Genomic DNA, 17176 nt, shown 5'->3' with positions numbered 1-17176 from the left:
GACCTACCAAATCCCCCAAATGCTTCCCAGGTCAACCTTTGTGAAAAGGAAGTAGCGCAAGGTCTGTTGCTAACTGCTAGATTTTGTGTCTGTTTTGCCTCTGCCCACTTAAGCTGTCTTTTGCTACACTTTTTTTTTTTCTTTTACATAGAAAGAAAGTTAGGTGAATATCAACAATCAAGAAAATTACAGAGAAGTGAAATAACTTAAAAGCAATCATAATAATGAAAAGAAAATACAAAGGTAACTGATTCAGCAAAGGACTGGAAATGGCAAAGTCTTGTTCAGTAGATTAGTCATGTCTGGTAATGATCAGGTGGAGCCAATGTCCTGGAGGGATCATCTACCTTGTCATTTTGCAAGAAAATGCATTTCCCTTCTATGTTTTGTTCTGTCCCCGGCTGTGAAGCTCCTGCATCCACTAACTTATGGCCTTAATGAAAATCAGATGATAAATTGGAGCAGGGAGCACACTGTACCTTTGGTAGGCTAACCAACCTCAGATGTTCAAGAGTAATGAGCCAACACATTCCAGAAGTCAGATGGCTGAATTAAAGGTAGCAAGATTGCATAAAAAAAGAAATTGAGGGATTGGTGTTTTGGGCTGTTGGTTTCTCTCTCATTTTCAAGCTCTTTTAACCCCTTCATAATTGGTCAGCCTTTTGCTTTGGGGGTGTGCTAGGTACTGTATCACTGAACATGGGTTTTAAAAGTACAGGTAGATTATCCCTTATCCAAACATCTGAAATTTGGACTATTCCAAAATCAGACATTTTTGTTCAAGACTTAGAAAAAACCAAACACATTTGGGGGGGGGGAGCAAAACAGAGGCGTTCTCCTCCGTTTTGCTCCCCCCACCAAGAATGGCTCTGAAGGAGAGGGGGACGGGCAGCTTGCACACCACACAGCACGGTGAGGCTCCCTGCAAACTTAGTGCTTTGCACCCCCTCTAGCAAACCTACTGGGCATGTGTTCCGCTGATGACAACTGCTGTAAAGTAGCCATAAAGTGTGTCCTAGCAATGTAATATAATAATAATAATACAAGTATTTCTATACTGCCTTTCTTGGTCCTCAGATTTCTCCTTAGACTTTATTCAAGGCTGTTTACATAGGCAGGCAATTTAAATCCCCATAGGGATTTTTACAATTTGAAAGGTTCTATCTTTCAAGAAACCACAACATTCAGATGTTTCTTTCTTGATCTGGTCGCACATTCCGGCCTCCATCCTCCCACGCTCAGAGCAGATGGAATAGCTCGGCTCAGCTTGTCAGCTGCTTCAAGGTTGCACGGTGCCAGTGGCCTCGAACTGGCGACCTTCGGATGTTATCTTCAGGCAAATGGAGGCTCAACCCTCTAGACCAGACCTCCTGTACAGAATATAACGCTGCAGGAGTGCTGGTGAGAAGACCAGAGCCTTTCTGCCCACAGTGGATCCAGGAGGACTGACCAAGGCAGGTAAGATGGCAGGGGCAAGGACAAGCAGAATGGTGGTGCAGAAACTACAGGAGGGGGGTGGGTCCAGTGATGATGGCATGCACCAGATCCTATCCCTTCTGGTAGCAGTCTCCTTTTCCCCTTTCTCCCCTTGTGCTTGTGCCAGCGATATTGCTCAGGCAGGTCTGAGGAGACCTACTGCGGAATGGGAAACTTATGGCACGTAAATCCCCTTTGCCTTCCAAAGCCTCCCGATCTGCCCCCCCCCACTGGATACAGTGCACACCTTTTTGGTTCTGCTACACCAGCAGGTGCAAGGAGGTTAGGATTGGGCTGTAAGTCTCAGAGCTCCTTTCTGACACAGAAAGAAGTAACAGTGTGTGGCTGCAATCCTATACACACTTTCCTGGGAATAAACCCCATTGACTCAATAGGACTTACTTCTGAGTAGATAGGCATAGGATTGTGCCCTGTAACTGGTAGGCCAAAAGAACTGTTATCCATTAGTTTTGTTCTGATTACACTTCTCCTAATTCTACATGACGGTCCTCTCGGACTGCATGTGGGACAGTGAGCTGGCTGAAAATACTAAATAGAGCACATACATACACAGCCTCACAGCTCCTGACTTCAGGTATTCAACAGGTTTGTTCATAAGCATCAAAGAGACATCACCAGCCACCAAAAAAAAAAATTTGTCTCATTCATTCCAGGTCTTTGTGAGGATAAAATTGCTCAAGAGACAGTGGCGTCATTTGAAGGATGTGTCCACACAGTGCCATGCCCCAAGGGTGCATCAAAACGGGCTCAGATGTACAATTTGTACATCTTGAAGGCAAAAAGTGCCTCTGAGCACATGATCAGCTCAGGAATTTTTTTCAAACTGAACTCAGTGTCCTTCCACAAACAAATCCACTCCTGGTTTTCTTCCTTGCCCTCCCCCCTTTCTTCATTTCAGCAGCCTACAAAGCCTATTGTTGCTATTGTGAAACAACTGGGAGTCAAAACCCCTTACCCATCTATTGCAAATACACATCTACCAGCAGATCTCAATACACAATGCTTGTGGAATTAATTCCATTCATAATGCGATTAGTCTAACCCGCAGAGCAAAGATTCTTTGGGAGAATAGGTTTGACAGCTATTTCAAACTGGGTGGAATTGCATAGGTAACTGTATTCAAATGTCTTTATGAATAGATCCTACTGACCTCAGTGGGACTTTCCACCTGGGCTGTGTGCAAAGAGGCTGTGTGCCTCCCACGTTATTTGAAAACTTCCATATACGTCTACCTCCAAGATCTAACTGATAACTGGAAGTGACCCCCTGCTAAACAGGAAAAAGGCACTTTTAGCTCCCCTTTCCAAATAAAAAAGGAAAGCTCAAAGTGTCATGAGAGTGTGTGTGTGTGAGAGAGAGGGGTGGGTGGGTAAAGTCAGTGACTTCGCTAGGGAGGTGTGGGGGGTGCAGGCAGGTGACACACACTTGGGAGTGACTCCACTCTTGGCCAAAACTTTTAAATTCTTCGTATTTTTGAATAATACCATCACGTTACATATCGATCTTGAACCTTTCAATCAACCTTGAAATATCCCTATTCTATCAAAAGTTATAGCCAGAAAACCAAAGGGGTGGGGCAATGGTGCATCACCACACCCACCACCCAGGGTGTTGCCCCCATCCACTGCATGGGAGGAGGTCCATCATGGGGGTGACACGCTGGCCTCCCACAGCAGGTAGCACAAACCCTAGTGACACTACTTGTGCTGGTGTTAGCCATTAGGCACACATCAGACCTAACCCAGGACTTCCTGGTGCCCAAGGCAGTGGGTCAAATGCTGCCCCCATCCTCTCCTCCTCCTGGTCCATGGTTTGTGTCAGGGGTCGAGCCCTTGTTCGACCCCTGCCTTACCTGGCTGCAGGCCACGGGCAGAACTGCCTGGCCATAGAGCCGCCACCACCTCTCCAGCTGACCAGGTAAGACCTAGGGAAGCTGGGTGGGAGAGACCGTCCCCCCAGGGCTCACCTGACCTGAGCAGTGAGCAGGGCCTAGTCACCATTAACCACCAAAGAGGAGAGAAACAGGCCAGGATCAGGACCCCTTTAATCCTAGAGAGGGAGGAAGGGGAGGAGCCGAGGGTGTGGCTGGGGAGGATAAAAGCAGGGAGGCCTGTGGTGACAGGCAGTCCTGGAGAGGGAAGGCAGGAGGCTGGAGCCCCTGCCTGAAGACCAAGGGCCACAGGTCCTGCCTCCAGGGAGGAGGACAAGGGTGTCGTGAATCCCCTGGCTTGGTCTGAGGCTTCCCCTGCAAGGAACCCCAGGGAGGTGGACACCCCACCCAGGGGTCGCATGAGACCATCCAGCTGACCCTTGGCACCCAGCCAGATGATGCCCTGAGACCCCCCCTTTTGGGGGCACCCCCTCACAGTTTGGAAAAGGAAGAGGGAAACAGAGCAGATGAGGAAGTGTGGAGGAGAGTGGAGGGGCAGGGTAGAGCATCTACCCCATCTAGATGCACTACTCTATTATCTCCCTGTCTTCTGCATTTCCTTTCCCACTCTGGCCTCAAGTTCATTTCCAATCCAGAGAGTGGGATGGCGAAGAGCAGTGGAGGTGACTGGATGGACAGAGACAGTCAGGTGCTCCCAACCAATCTGCTGCCTGAATCCATCTCAGTCAGCCTCCTGGACTATTTATTTCGTACATTTTTATACTCCCACTTCCTCTGAGGATCTCAGGATGGTGTACGCAGTTCCTTCCCTCCTCTCATCTCCATAACAACCTTGTGAGTTTAGTCCTTCTGGGACCTTCTCAGTCCAAGTCCCACACCAGAACCACTACACCATTCTGGTTGTATGGGCCAGCCTCAGCACACGCTAACCAGCTTTTCCCCCCACTGAAGCTGACCCATCCTGAAAAACTGGCAGAATTATACTTTTCATGGCTTGCCTAAGACAGAAGAATGTGCGTCTGTTCAGAGGACATCAGAGCCACTCCACCCTGTCTGTGTTAATGGCTGTGTTTGCCCCACACAGAGCTGGAGATGGGTGTCAGAAAAAGGACGCTCCATACTTCATGTTTCCGCCAGCTTGGTCTTTGCCTGACTACAACAGTATTATTTTCAGTGAAAACTCTGCTTGATACAAATAGGCGAGAGGCTGACAATAGTAATAGCATATGGCATTCAGTTAGAGCATCAACTGAATAGCGCTTCTGTGTTTATGTGGGAAGAGGTGGAAGAATTCCAGCCAACTTTTAATAAATAAATCAATTTTGCCTAGCTGAGAGCATGTGTCACACACACAAAAAAATAAAAATGAAAAACCAGATTGCGTCGTCTGCAGCAAGAGATCAAGCCAAGCCTAAGAAGACTCGCAGATGAGAGAACCACTTACTGAAACGGCCTTCTGGCAATAGACAGAGTGTCTCTGAGAAGTTTGCCTTTTGAGTGGGTGCATGCTTGTGGTTAATTTGGAAGCCATTCCCCCAGCCTCAGAAGTGCATGTGTGTGGGAGAGGATGGGAGACTATCAAGGACCAGTTGAGGTCAGAATCCTAAGCAATCAGATTTCAGGTCCACAGGGTTATTAGTAGTCAATACAAAGAATCAAAGGCAAGTAGCCCAGTCTATGACAGGCAAAGATCACAGTCTACAGCCAGCACTCCCCCTGCCCCACGATGAAACTTCAGGAGTCTGCAGAGCACCTACTCTTCCCTTACGACTTACTCAGACTGAGGAAACAAGCCTACACCAACAGTTATAAGGCCATTAGGACTGCTATTGGCTTCCAAGATCACCCGCAGTACAGCTTACAGCCATTCTCAAGGTGGTGCTGTGGAGCGGCAAGGATGTAGGCCAGCAGTTCTTTTTGCTCATGTGCATCCCTCCCCTGGCAACTGGTGGGGAATTTTCATCAGAGAAATGGTAGAAAGATAAAGGGCAGGGATGGGAACTTGAGTCAGGTGACTCGAGTCTGAGCTGCAAAAAGAGGTGTGTTTTGCTGACTCATTTGCATTCAAGTCAGGCAGGTCACTGATTCGGGCACTAACTTGAGTTTGAGTCCCCATGTGTGAAATGAATCCCCACGTGTGCAGACTCAAGTCTGTCTGTGTCTGGGTGTGCCTGCTAAATTTTTTTTTCTTGGCGCATGAAACACCTCGTGACCATAATTCAGACCATGTGAGCAGTAGCAGGAAAGTTTCAGCCAGGAGGCAGGGAAGGGTTAATGTTTTGCATTGAGCAGGAGGCAGGGGGAGGGAGTTGGGAGTGGTCTCTCCTGTTCATCTCTGAAGGAACTGATGATCACTGGACAAAGGATGGGTGGTTTTTCTTTTTCCCCCCCTCTGCAGGAGAAGGAGCCCAAGGGGGTACTTGCCTTGATATTGGCTGGAGAAGCCCATGGAGGGGGAAAAATGTGGTGGGGAAGGCAGGAAGCGGTTCCTCATGGCTTGGGCCAGTTCCTCATGGCTTTGGGGAGGAAGAACCTACCTCACTGAATGACATGCAGTGGGACTACTTCTGAGCAGAGCTGCAAAGGATTGAGTTGTACTCTTAATGTAAGCCTCCCAGCTGCTGCCGTGCAACCCTTCTCCTGCTTGCCGCTTCTGTTCCCTCCCGCTGTCTGTCCCGCCTCCTCCTGCCTTGCTGAGCTCAGATGCCTCTGAGTCTCTTTTGGTCCATACCCAATCCTGGTGTGCCTGACCCAAAATACTCTGACTCGAGGCAAAATGACTCAGGAATTTTGGGGGGTGAGTCCTCAAAGGATGCCTGCTGGGACTCGTGCACGAGTCGAGTCAAAGGGGGTGGGGCTAGACTCAAGTCTCAAGTCCATGGTGCCAAGTTCCAATCCCTGGTAAAGAGTGGCACACCCATACCCCAGTACCGCAAGCCCAAGCCAGCTCAGAACCCCATGCACCTGCTACTTTAAATCAAAACAATCCCTTAAGTAGACGAAGACGTGTTTAACATCTCCTCTAGTTATTTTCTTTAAGGTTACGTACGGCATAATTGTCTAGAATTGGATGGAGTCTGAGAGATTAAATGTCTCCTTACCCACTCACCCCATCGTTCAAGCACTGACTCCCACTTCCTGTAAAAACTCAGTGCTGGCCCAGTCAAAAAACTGACAGAGAAAGTTGTTGCAGGTGGCCGTTTTGCAGGGGAGGGGGCTTTACTCCACCCGCCCACCTGCTCCTATTGCTGCTGCTACTCCAACTCCCTGAATTCAAAAAGGAAAAGGGGAATGGAAGAGGAAGTATGGTGGGGAGCAGTGGCATAGCCAGAGGGGGGCAGCACAGTAAGTATTGCAGACACCACAATGCACTGTGTGAGCGGCCCCTCCCGCTTGCTGTTGGAACCATTGGGGCAGCAACAATGGCAATGTGCTGGTGCTCGCCTTGCCCTCTGGCTACACTACTGGTGAGGAGGAAAGGGAGCAGGAGAAGGATGGGGAATGGTGATAGCTGGTGCACTGCCAGGTAAGGGGGGAGAGCATTTGGCATGCAGCCTCAGGTGCCAGGAGGTCTTGGTGGTCCAACCGAACTGCCAATGTGTGTAGATGCATAGGGTACTGGAGACCCCGTTGCTGACTTGGTGTTTACATAAATGAGGCTCCTGATGCTTTGCACCCCCCCCCTTTTCCTTCCCAGATTGTGCCCTCAGACCTCAGCCTCTCAATGGCCTGTTCTGGCCACACAGCAGACCCAGAACAAATGTGGATCGTCCTGGATTCCCCTTGGCTTGTGAGAGAGCTTTGTGCTGAGCAGAGATGTTTCTATAGGGAGGGCTTTTGAACATCGTTGGGCCAGCTGATTCAGCACACCGCACACAGCCGCAAGCCGCATGGGATCTGCAGCAGTTTTGGCACAGACGGAAAGAGCCAGAGTGAGGCCAAACTGTTGTGTTACTTGTGTAGCCCCTTTCTCTTGCTGCGTTTCCTTCTGCTCTTCATAGCGCTAAACTATGGCACTGCCATTTAGGCAAACCCTTAAGCATGCTGGAGTTGCACTGATGTACTCTGTGCAAAACAGTGTTGTATAGCATTGAAACAATCCTTTGCCAAGGTTGTCTGGCCATCAAGTGACTCCGGGTTCTGCAGTGTTGACATTACACCAACTGAGGAAATGTCCTGAATTTGGGGCCAAATGACACAGTATGACAAACATGTCAAGAAGAGAGACACTTAAACCCAGAAGCTCTCTTGTTTAGCAGAAAGCAGCTGGGAAGGGTGGTTCAGGTTGGGATGGTGAAGTAAGGGGGTTGACCCTCCCCCTTGTGCCATATTCCTTTCTATATTCCTCCCCCCAAAGCTTCTATATGCTTCTATTTGATGCAAATAGCTGCTGGGAGGGGGTGATTTTGGGCAGGAAAATGGCACAGGGGAAGGCTTAATCTTCCTCCCCACAGTCCTGGATCACTCTGGATCACCCACAGTGGGAAAGGCTTCACAGTTATGGGGCAGAGGAAGTCAGAATCAGCTAGAGCATTATGTAGGCAGGTGCCTTGAAATGAGACCCCTGTCCTGCTCTGCATTGTCTGGACTGACTAACAGAAGCCCTCCAGCTTTTCAGATGGGTGGGGTGTTTCCCATCCCCACCTGGAAACTTCTACATACAAAGCAGATGCCCAAAGCAGATGCCCTACTGAGCTGTGGTCCCTTCCCTGCATCCTACTGGATTGTGGTCCCTTCTCAAGTTCCACTGGCTTGTGGGGAATGAGAGAATCCCTGCTCTGTATGCAATACGCCCCATGTTCAGTCTCCAGCATCTCCAGTTAAAATGATCTCAGGTGGCAGGGCTGGGAATGGAAAGATGTTTGCCTGAGGGCTGGACCAATGAACTGCCTTGGTGTAAGTCATCTTCCTATGTTTCATGTGCGGGGGGGGGGGGGGGCTGTAGCTCAGCTGCAGGACACCTACTTTGCATGCCAAAGATCCCAGGATCTATTCTTAGCAGCATCACGGAAGGCACCCCAGATAGCAGCAAACCTTTGATCAAAAGCAAGAAGGTGCTCTGAGAGCTGCTGCTAGAGCTAGACTATAGTAGGCTAGAGATGGATCAATGCTCTGACTCAGTTTAGGGTAGCTTTAAATATATGCAGATCCAGTTGCTGCCAGTCAGTGTTGACAATACTGGGCTAAGATGGACCAATGGTCTGACTCAGTAGGAGGCAGCTTCATATTTTCAGTTGGATATCTCAGCTCTAGGAATTGTGTGGGAGGAACATAGTGTCAGCACTCAGATTACAGGGGGCCCTTGTTGAAATCCCCCCACCCTGTCCCCTCACTCTCAATTTAGCTATATCATGGCTTCCTGTAGCCTCCTCTAAATCGAATAGACAAGGGGCCCAGAACAAAAGGTAAGGGGGCCTGGGTGCTCCAACCTCCCTGCAAGTCAAACCCTGCGAGATGGCATTGTTCCACAGCTCTGTTCCCAAAATAAACCGCAGGCGTACAAGGACGCCTGCAGAGGACCTCTCTTAAATTGTGTTGCCTCTTTGCAAATTCATGACGCTGCTCGCCTCTTTGATCCAAAGCCAGCGCTCGGTCTGCTGGGTCTTGGCAAGGCAGAGACGTCCTCTTACCTGCCTCGTGAATTCCCACAGCCAGACCCCAAAAGAAAGGTCCTAGGAGTGACGGGAGAGTTGCTCATGTGCAATTTGGAAGCATTTTTTCCCCAGCTCTCTTCTCAAAGGCTTCTGCTCCGTCAGCAGCCCCACTTTGACACCAAAGGGCTGGCAGATTCTCTCCCCAGCCCAGGAGTCAACCACTCGGTTTGGCAAGGAAAGCAAAGCAGTCCAGGTCTCGCATCATCTCTGGTGCACTCTGCCATGCACTTCTGTTCCAGGCATCCCCAACATTTGCTCTAACCAACGTGTCAGGTTTTTGTTCTCTTTCTTTTTTTGCTTTCTTCGGCTGCGAGGTGTTGCTAGTAGCAGCTACAAAGACCTGCCAAATTGGAGACAGAACAAAGTGGCGCTACCAAGGGAGGAGGGGGAGAAGGCAGCTGCAGCTCTCACATCTAGGAAGAAGAGGAGAGATGTGCGCATTGAGCATAGATATTCACATCTGTCATCGGTGCACAGCGAGGATAAGAAAAGCAATCAACCTCGCTTTTATTATTGGGCCTGTTGATAATATTGGGAACCTGGCTCTGTGAACAAGCTCCTTACGAGGTGGGCGATAGACAAGCACTAACAAGGAATGAAGCCATAATTCAGCCCAAAGCTACACCAACACCTGATTCTGAGTCAAGTTTCACAAGCCGAAGCAGAGCAAAGGCATGGGAAAATTCCAACAGAGTGATGCGTTGGGAGAGTCTCATGGGAATGGCCAAAGGTGGCGCATGAATTTTGTGCAGGGCCTGCCCATCCATGCAGCCACTTGAAGCGGGTTGCATTGGTGGCAGAGTCTGAGGAATCTGAGGGAGTGGTGGATTTGGGTTGCCTTTTACCCCAGGTCTGGTTCCACCACCACCCTCCAACATGCCACCAAACCAAACCGTACCAAAACATTCCTGCTCACTTGAGTGAGAAGCAGATAATTCCCCTACTTACCATGTCCCTCGTGCACTGCTGTGAAGCCTGGCATTCATGCTGTAAATGAAACCAGAAGTCCTGCACTTCTAGGTTTCCTGGCAGTGCTCAAAGAGCATGGTAAGGGGTTTGTTGTTGTGCAGAGGTGGCAGTCCCAAGACAGCCTCAAGCAGTGTTCTGGATTGCACCACTCCTGCTTTGTGTAGAGAAGGTCCTGGGTTCAAACTCTAGCATCTAAACTTAAAAACAAGGATAACAGGGTCAACTTGTCCCTGAGGCCATTTCAGGCAGTCACCTCAGTGACAGCTTGGCAGAGGGTGTCCGCCTACTTGCCTCCCCTGTTCTTCTTCCCACTCTTTGGTATAGAATAGTATAGAAGACAAGTGGTGGGCTAAAGAGTCTCCAGTACCCCCTAACCCACCTCTTCCACCCCATCCCTCTCTTCCATTTCCAACACAGAAGAGCAGAGGCTCCAGATAAGGGGGGCATGTGCTTAGTTATCTCAGGCTGGCTCTGGGTGTAACTGAAGGGATATTCCATGTACCACATTTCACAGTGAGACACAGTGGTGTGCTTCTTAACATCTCAATTTTTATAAGGATGACTGCCTGAGACCCCACACCCAGTTACTGCATGTTTCTAGAACCTTGCTCTGAGCTGTTCACTGTACTCATCAACTTGCAGCAGAATTGTCTTAGGCTGCTTTAAAAACGTAGAGAGTGTTCTCTGTTTTGGTTCAAAAGGGTCAGACGTTTGTCAAAACTGACCCTGGTTCTCAATTTCTTCTTTTTGTTCTTCTTCCTCAGGTGATTGGAAGGTTACTCTCAGGCCGTTTGGGGTTGGCTGCTGGAGTCTGCAGCTTTATAGGGCTCTACCCCAGTTCCAGATTTGTCCTCATGCCTCAAGGATTGGCAGTCATGTGACATCACCAGAAGTCTCTGGTTTTTGGATATAACTGTAGATAGATACACTTGTCCACGTGTGCACATGTAGGTAGATACATTCACACGCACAAACATATTTTCCTGAAACCAGTGGACATCATAAATCAGTGGAAACAGGTCATCACAGTGTAAATGAATACAAATAAGGAGACTGATGTTAGTACTCTTCAACCATGTGTGGTGGTAGTGATGAGGCCCCTCTGGCTTGAGAACAGGAGTGTTCCATGTTCCCAGTACACCCCTATTTTCCTTTGGGAAACACTGGAAAATATGAAATTGGGGTGAGAGATTTCTTGAAGGTCAGCTGATGTTTATGTAGCTAGCAAGCTGCCAACTGATCTGTATCTTTCCGCAGGACAGGTTGAGGTTTTCATGGATAAATCGCCAACTATCCTCCTGGCCCCACAGTGTAAATGACACCAAGTTCCCATGTAATGTGATGCCAATGATGACACCAGGTGAGTGGCTGAGCAACGGCAAGCCCCAAATAACAATGTATAATTCAGTGAGGCTTTGGAGTTTGGCATTCATTAGACTGCACAGAACATCCCAACACACTCACACCTTTGTTACTAATGCCCAAAGTTCATCCACAAGGTCATTCTGATGTTGGCATGACAGATGTGCAGTGCAGCTATGTACATGCAGCTAGAAAGAAAGGACACTAGGCCATAAAGTTTCAAGCTCATTGTTGTGGACATGCTCCTGTGATCCAGAATGAAGCTGCTGTTATGAATGACTTGTAGTAGTCATATTTAATTAATATAGCATTACTAGAGGTGGTAGAAAATGATTTTTTGGGTGGATTTTGATATTTTCCAAAGTTCAAAGTGCAGAAAGCAGTACTGTGTGTTTTTATTCAAAATTTACATTATAATTACAATTATAGTTGCTTTAAATGCATACTAAGTAGGTGATATCGGTAATATCGTGTCAGCAGATACAGTCATAGTCATTACTGCTACAATCCCATTAAATACAAACCAAATAAAACAGTTTAATTTTTTCTCTGATTTGGGTTTTTTTGTTTGTTTGTTTTACAAAGTTGAGAAGTGCAGAAAGTGGTGTTCTGTGCTTTTATTTTGTTATCACTGTTTTCACCCACCTCTAAGCATTACCCATGTGTATGGCATGTGATAGAGAGAGAGATGATAGATCCCGGTCATAAGAACATGAGTCCCACTGGATCAGTCCCAGGGTCTATCTAGTCAAGCTTCCTGTATCTCACAGTGGCCCATCAGATGTCCTGAGGAGCACAATGGACAACAAGATACCAGTATCCTTTTGCCACTCGCTTAAGAAGCCACTCCTGAAGACTCATAATCTAAAAGAGACACAAGGGAGACACCATGGCTGGATACCTGGATACCTGTCCAGCCATGCCTATCAACAGGGAAGCTGGGCCACCAGTCCAGAGCTAAGGTTGGAGCAGGAAGCAAGAGAGATAGATAAGGCTACAGGCAGGGAACGGAAAGAGCAGGGCAAAATATTGGTTGTGCTTGTAGATGGGCTTTAACATTTGAGCAATGTTATAAAATTATGATTTGTGTATTGATTTATTATGCTATGTAAACCACCTTGTGAACTACTTTTTGTTGAGCAGTGGTATATAAATAACCATCACCATCTTCATCATATTCTCCTCCTACCTGCCTACATTTTCTCTTTCATTGGTTCTCTGCCACCAGCCAGCACTTCTTGAATTAGCCTTGGGGAGGGGAGGGGAGAGGCAACCAGAAGGGATTTGGGTCCTGGCTGCAGAGATGCATGCCTGGCAGGGAGACATTAAGAAGGTCAGTTGGCAACTGATTGTACGCCCAGGAAGCCCTGGACAGCCCAACCAGCCAGGCAGGCATTTTGCTGCTGGTTCTGAATCTTGGTTGGAGCTCAGTGTCACCGCTGCTTTTGGCTCTTGAGGGTGATGGAGGGGTCCTTGAGGCTAGACCAGGGGTGTCCAAACATTTTGGCAGGAGGGCCACATGATCTCTCTGACACAGTGTCAGGGGCCGGGAAAGAAAGAATTGATTTACAATTTAAAATTTGAATAAATTTACATAAGTGAATATATTAGAGATGGAACTTATATGAATGAATGATGGTCTTGGAATAGCTCAAGGTCTATAAAAGGCCTTGCACAAAGCAAGGCCAGCCTTTCCTTCACTGCCACTGCTGCATCACAGACGTGAAACAGCAAGTAGTGAAGGGAGCCCCCATCCCACAGCTCAGATGAGAGGTCGAACAGTTGTCCTCATGCTGAGAGCAGCTGCATTGGGCCAGTGCAAGCTCCAGCAAGTCTTCGGAGGGCCACAGGCTCATTGGAGACTGGGGGCTCCCCGAGGGCCTGATTGGGAACCTCTGAGGGCACAAGTGGCCCCCGGGCCGGGGTTTGGGCACCCCTGAGCTAGACTGATGATCCTGATGGAGGATGCTAATTCCCAGGGCTTCTCAGAGGGGACATCTCCATGAGGGGCTCTGTCTGCTCAGAGCTTGTGATTCTCATTGGATACCACCCCCCAGTCAGTGCAGGACACTGAGCTTGGGTCTCCACTGCCTCCTTTCTCCCAAAGATCTCATTTAGGGTCTGAGTCTTAATGGATTCTGACACAATAAAGGAAGGGTAGTGGGTGCAGAGAAAAATGGGTGGATGTTATTTAATGTACATTTACTGAGACCTGGACCTAATGAATGGTGCATTCAGCATTAAGGGTGCATTCAGCATTAAGGGTGGATATTTAACAAGGCCTTGTTTGAGTCTTCCTAAGCCCAGTAGCCAAAGCAAACCATATCAATAGATTATCTAGAAAAAAAACACCCACATTCCAGTCCTCTTGAGCCTGCAGGCACATAGATCAAAGATGAAAGGGAAGGAATCATGCCAAACAAATGGAACTCTTTTTGGCTTGGACGGCCTCATCTGCAGAATTAGGAAAGATGTCAGGCACCAATGGAATTCTGCTGGAGCTGTAGATGGTCACAATTTGAATGCCACCACATACAGGAGGAGGAGCTCCCCAATCCATGTTATGCTCTTGTTCTGCAAGTAGAGGCTTTCAGTGGCAAGGGCCATAGCCACAGGATTTGCATTACCTGGTGCGAGAGCTCATTGTATCACCCCCATGATGAACCCCATACAAGATCATAGAGCAGGGGTGCCCAAACCCCGGCCCTGGGGCCACATGTGGCCCTCGAGGCCTCTCAATGTGACACTCAGGGAGCCCCCAGTCTCCAACGAGCCTCTGGCCCTCTGGAGATTTGTTGGAGCCCGCACTGGCACAACGCAACTATTTTCAGCTTGAGGGCGACTGTTTGACCTCTCGCATGAGCTGTGGGATGAGGGCTCCCTCCACTGCTTGCTGTTTCACGTCTGTGATGCAGTAGCAGCAGCAAAGGAAAGGCCAGCCTTGTGTTGTACAAGGCCTTTATAGGCCATGAACTATTTCAGGGCCTTCATTCATTCATATAAGTTCATCTTTAATATATTCATTTATATAAACTTATGTAAATTTATTCAAATTTTAAATTTAAATTAATTCTTTTTTTCCTCAACACAGTGTCAGAGAGATGATGCGGCCCTCCTGCCAAAAACTTTGGACACCCCTGCCATAGAGAATAAATTACAATATCATACGCACAACTTAAATGCAGTGACATCACTAGGGTTGGTGTAATCCCATTAACTTTATTTCTTTAAATATATAACAGCATAGGTCACCCCATCAAATCACTAACCAACAAAAAAATCAATGGACAACTTGATGGCACTAACACAACTGAATAAGGGCCCAATCCTATCCAACTTTCCAGCACCAGTGCAGCCGCAATGCAGCCCCAAGGTAAGTGAACACATGGTCCCATACCTTAAGGATGCTTCAGTGACTGCCCCTCCACCTCAGGATGCAGCACATGCCCCATTGGTATAGCTGCACCAGCACTAAAAATGGGATAGGATTGGGGCCTAAGAGTGCTATTATTAGCTGTAATACATGGAAATGAGAGCTGACATACTAACGCCTCATTGGTTCCCTGCTGTGTCATAATAACATTTCAATGGCTCTCAGAGCAATCAGTCTCAGTCAAGTTTGAGTCAAGAAAATCCTTTTTTTGTTACATAAGGCTATTGCGTTTTCCTTTTCCGGTTCTTTGTCCATAACTTTTGGCAAAATAAAGTTATTTAAATGCAGTTTGTCTCAATACATTCTGCATGAAATTCTGCATTGAATGATATATAACATGGTAGTATGATTTGAAAATACCTAGATTTCACAGTTTAGGCTAGTAGTGGTGTCACCCTCCCGAAGTGTGTCACCCAGTACGTTCTGCACCCTCCGCATCCCCTAGCAACACCACTGGCCATAGCTCAGTGGCAGAAAACCTGTCCTCTCTTTCTTAGATGCTCGTGGCCATCACCAACCCCATGTTGTACCGGTGCATGCCATATTTTAATTATGCACTGCGGCTGTTCTGAACCTATGCTAAAATAAATGTGCTAGCCTTTAAGAGCCACAGGGCTCTTTGCCCCTTTTGCTGCTCCCGACTAACGTGTTTCTACTTCTGGAACTTATTACCCCTTGGTTCCATTGGCTGACTGAGTTATTGTATTATGAAAGAGGGATTAGAATCATTATCTGTTCCTCCCCTCCTCCAGGCCATTCATAATTTTAAAAACACCTATCACATCTTAGCCATCCTTTTTTTTTTTCCAGGCAGGCCTATCTTACTGTGCTGTCTGATGGGCTCAGTTGATATTAGATCACACTTCCTTGTAAGTTGGTTGTGTCATTACTCCTTCTAAGGAAACGTTTGCTCAGTGACAAATGAGAATGCTCTTTATCTATTCTTGAGGATGCTTATTGATTATAATGCAGTAGTCTCCCACAGCATTCTCAGGGAGCGGCCTACAGCGGCAGAGAAACTCATCATGGCTTCTGACCGTTTTGATGCTGGAGATGTTTTGCCTGTAGATCTGCATGGCTCACCTGTCGTGCCCGTTTTTCCAGTTCCAGCACTTTATAGGACACCTAGGCTTGCTTCTTCAACAAGTTTCCAGATTGTGCAACTTTTAACCTGGAGTCTCTGGTAGTTCTGGAGATAAGAAGAACACTGCCAGATGAGACCAGAGGCTTATTTAGTGTAGCATCCTGCTTCCCATGATGGCCCACAAGCTGGGCATGAAGCCAATAGCCTTCCCTTGTGTTTCTTCACAGTAACTGACATTCAAAGGTGTGTTGCTTCTGAACATGGAGTTTGTTTGGAAATGACCAGCTAAGGGCACAATCCTAACAAGGTCTACTCAGAAGTAAGTCCTATTTTGTTCAATGGGGCTTACTCTCAGGAAAGTGTGGTTAGGATTGCAGCCTAAAATAACTTTCCATTGAACCATCATGACTAAGAGCCATTGACAGATCTCTCTTCCTGAATTTGTCTAACCTCCTTTGAAAGCCATCTAAACCACTGGCCATCAGTCACACCTTCAGGCAGCCACCATCATCAATCCATTCTGCACCGTATGCAAGAGGCACTTCCTTTGGTCCATACTTCCTGAATCGAGTTCCACTCTTATGAGAGAGGAAGTATGAGTTTTCTGCTTCTTGCTGTACCAGGTGTAATTTTTAAATTGCATTATTATGAAGAATAATATATACTATATTGCTTTTCAATAACAGAAGTTCTCAAGGAAGTTAAGATTGTCAAAGAAAGAAAAGATGGTTCCCTGTCTGAAAGGGGTTCACAATCTCTGAAAGGAGATACACAGCCCAATCCAAACTAAATACCATAAATCATCATCCCCCTAGTGCAGGGGTGCCCAAATCCCGGCCCTGGGGCCACTTGCGGCCCTCGAGGCCTCTCAATGCGGCCCTTAGGGAGCCCGCACTCTCCAATGAGCCTCTGGCCCTCCAGAGATTTGTTGGAGCCTGCAGTGGCCCAACGCAACTGCTCTCAGCATGAGGGCAACTGTTTGACCTCTTGTGCGAGCTGTGGGATGAGGGCTCCCTCCACTGCTTGCTGTTTTATGTCTGTGATGCAGTAGCGGCAGCAAAGGAAAGGCCAGCCTTGCTTTGTGCAAGGCCTTGAGCTATTGCAAGACCTTCATTCAGTCATATGATCATCTTTAATATATTCATTTATGTAAACTTATGTAAATTTATTCAAATTTTATTCAAAATTTATTTTGAAATCAAAATTTATTCAAATTTTAAATGTAAATTAATTCCTTTTTCCCTGGCCCCTGACATAGTGTCAGAGAGTTGATGTGGCCCTCTTGC

The sequence above is a fragment of the Tiliqua scincoides genome, chromosome 8 (assembly GCF_035046505.1).
Source record: "Tiliqua scincoides isolate rTilSci1 chromosome 8, rTilSci1.hap2, whole genome shotgun sequence".
NCBI classification, from domain to species: domain Eukaryota; kingdom Metazoa; phylum Chordata; class Lepidosauria; order Squamata; family Scincidae; genus Tiliqua; species Tiliqua scincoides.
The sequence above is the reverse complement of the archived record's forward strand: the minus strand, read 5'-3'. Positions refer to the sequence as shown.